This window comes from Triticum aestivum, chromosome 1B (genome assembly GCF_018294505.1).
Source record: "Triticum aestivum cultivar Chinese Spring chromosome 1B, IWGSC CS RefSeq v2.1, whole genome shotgun sequence".
NCBI lineage: Eukaryota > Viridiplantae > Streptophyta > Magnoliopsida > Poales > Poaceae > Triticum > Triticum aestivum.
This window is the reverse complement of record NC_057795.1, coordinates 679,356,423-679,359,101: the sequence shown is the minus strand read 5'-3', so window position 1 is coordinate 679,359,101 and position 2,679 is coordinate 679,356,423. Positions and strand designations below refer to the sequence as shown.

General features: G+C 54.5%; 1 pseudogene; it reads right to left on the bottom strand.

Moving 5' to 3' along the window:
* Positions 1–429: 429 nt before the first annotated feature.
* Positions 430–2,421, bottom strand: LOC123100406 (S-type anion channel SLAH2-like; annotated as a pseudogene).
* Positions 2,422–2,679: the final 258 nt, after the last annotated feature.

The following is a 2,679-nucleotide window of genomic DNA, read 5'->3' as shown; positions in this document are numbered from 1 at the left end:
TTATTTAATTTATTTGTTTGTCTACATGACTAATAAGATTACAAGTATACTCGTCTGTTTTTTTTTGTAGTACCTATGTATTGGACATATTTGTTCTATGTGATATGAAATTTACAATGTTGAATCTTACAATGGAAATAAGACTGCTAGGCATGCATCTTGCATCTTACACACTCAGCCATACATTGCACATTGATGATATAGAGATATGCACCTCCGATGAATGGACGTACTTATAAAATTAAATGAGATTTATCTCCAAATCCCCAATAATGTCACCATCATGGCAATGAAAATTACTCAAGGATATTGCTGCTAATCCACCAGTATGTGCAGCAAATACATAAAGATGAAAAAGAACGAAGAAAAAAGAGAGGAAATATCTATGTGGTAGACATGCATGCGTGCAACCTGTTCTACACCAGACATCTAACACTCTGCTCTTGCATGCCCGTGTGACACCGGAGACTCATTGGTGTTGCTGCTTGTCCTGGAGTTGGAACACAAGTCACTGGAGTAGCTGTCGTTCTTGGAAATGGAATTTGAACCGGGGATGGAGAGGTCGATCTCCTTGATGTCCAAGCTAGAAGAGCGGAGATGCGCGAGGATCTTGCTAAATTTGGGCCTGCGTCGTGTGATGGCAATGGACACATCGTTAGGGAAGAGGTCTTTGCGCACGAAGGCATGGTACACGGTAGTGACCAACACACCGGTGATCGTGACAGAGGCAATCCCTGACAGCCCAACCGCTAGTGCCCGCATTAGCACATTGTCCACCTTCGACGCATACAACACTGTTGCCACGGCCACACAATTGATGGGGAATGTGTAGGCCAACCACGACAATGAGAACCTAAACCCCCAAAAGAGGTTGACACGCACCACCAACGACATGTAGAGGAAGAGCGAGATGAAATAAAGGAGCTTGGCGCCATTGTTGAACTCACAGGAGATGCTTTCCCAGGCCATCGAGGCGACGCCAGGTGCGGCGATGAAGAAGAAAAATACCGGGTGGAGCTCTTTGGGTAGTTGCACGTTGGTGGGGAGCCTTTGGTAGAGGGTGACGAAGAGTACAACATAGTGCGCTAGCCCGATGGCGAAGAAGAAAATGGGCAGCTCTCGGAGGCCCATCCTGGAGCCGAGAAGCGCGCCGGCAAAGTTGCCGACAATAGCGAGGTGGTTGGACGGGTTAGCCACCTTGGAGAGTCGGCGCTCGCCGCTGGACATCCACTGGCCGTAGATCTTAATGTCGAGGCAGAGAATGGGAGCCATGAGGAGGTACCACACGAAGTGGTGGATCTCCCACACCGGATGCGGCACGCCCTTGACGAGAAAGAGGCAAGCGATCCAAGGCGCAAAGAAGAAGTTGACGCGCACTGGGTGGTGGAACTCCGGCGAACGGCCTCAAAGTAGAAGATAACCTTGAGGAGGTAGGTGATGGAGACGATGGCGGTGAGGGCGACGGAGGCCCACCAGAGGACGTGGTTGACGGCGGGGTGCACGTGGAGGAATGCCGTTGAGGGCTCCGACTCGAGCGTCTTCCACAGCATCGCTTGGGTGCTCATGCCAAGGCACATCCCGAACGCGCTAATCGGGAACCGGAGAAGGAACGGCCATTGCTCATCCTCAGGCAGCACTGCCACCTCCGTCGACTGCATGTCCACAATGTTGTTAGAGACTCGCGGCGATGATGCTTGTTATAAGAAGGTGAAAGTTTTGGTCGGAATGTGGAATACCTACCCGAAGGGTCTCGAGCTCGGGGCCTTCGAGGGCGGCGAAGTAGCGATCGGCTGAGGGGACTATGTTTTCCTCGTCGGTGTCCTCGATGGAGATATTGGGCGCGGCTCCATGCTCGATGTCAACTGGCGGCAGGCCATGCTGGAGACCTCGGAGGCTGGAGAGCTGCCGCTCGAGGCGGCCCGAGAAGGTCTTGAAGTTGTCAAACCGGCGGTCCAGCTCCCGCGTGCTGTCGCTCTGCAACAGCGCTGGTGCCTCGCCGCCGCCTACCAGGGATCACCACGAGTGATGCTGGTGGGTCTGCTTCATCAGCTGCGGCTCGGCGGGGATGTGACCTTCGAGCTTTGAATCGCTGGGCAGCACCCGAGCCTCGCCCATTTCGGGGTTGCACGAGCGAATGGACGGCGGCATGCCAGGCTGCGCCTGTGAGACGGAGAGCCCCGACGGAGGGCCTGGCAAGCACGGCCTCTCAGCCTGAGCAGCCACGGCCGCGTCCTTGATGGTCAGCGTCCTGGTGCCGCCGACGACAACGGCGGCCTCCATCACAGAAGCGGCATGAGCTTGCTCACTAGCGCCGGTGGCCTGCGAAGGGACACGAACGGGACGCGACTCCGTGGACAGACCACACCCCGCCTCGCCGTCCAGTACCCCTGCCATCTGGATGCTGGTCTCTCTGGACGCCATGGAAGCAACTCAAGCTCTCAAGAGCTAAACACAACGCTGGCAGCAGGGCGTGGCTCGTCGTGGATGTATGTGTATCCCGTTGTGGCTGCCGTATACATACACATGGCGGGTAGGACAGACAGAGGATCTGCAAATCGATCGGTGCAAGTGGCACGCCGGCAATCACATGGACGGGAACACGTACGTACGAAGGTTCCACGCATCACTGCACGTTGCAGGTACCCAAAAGGTAGCTATATTGTTTTCTTCTTCAAACAC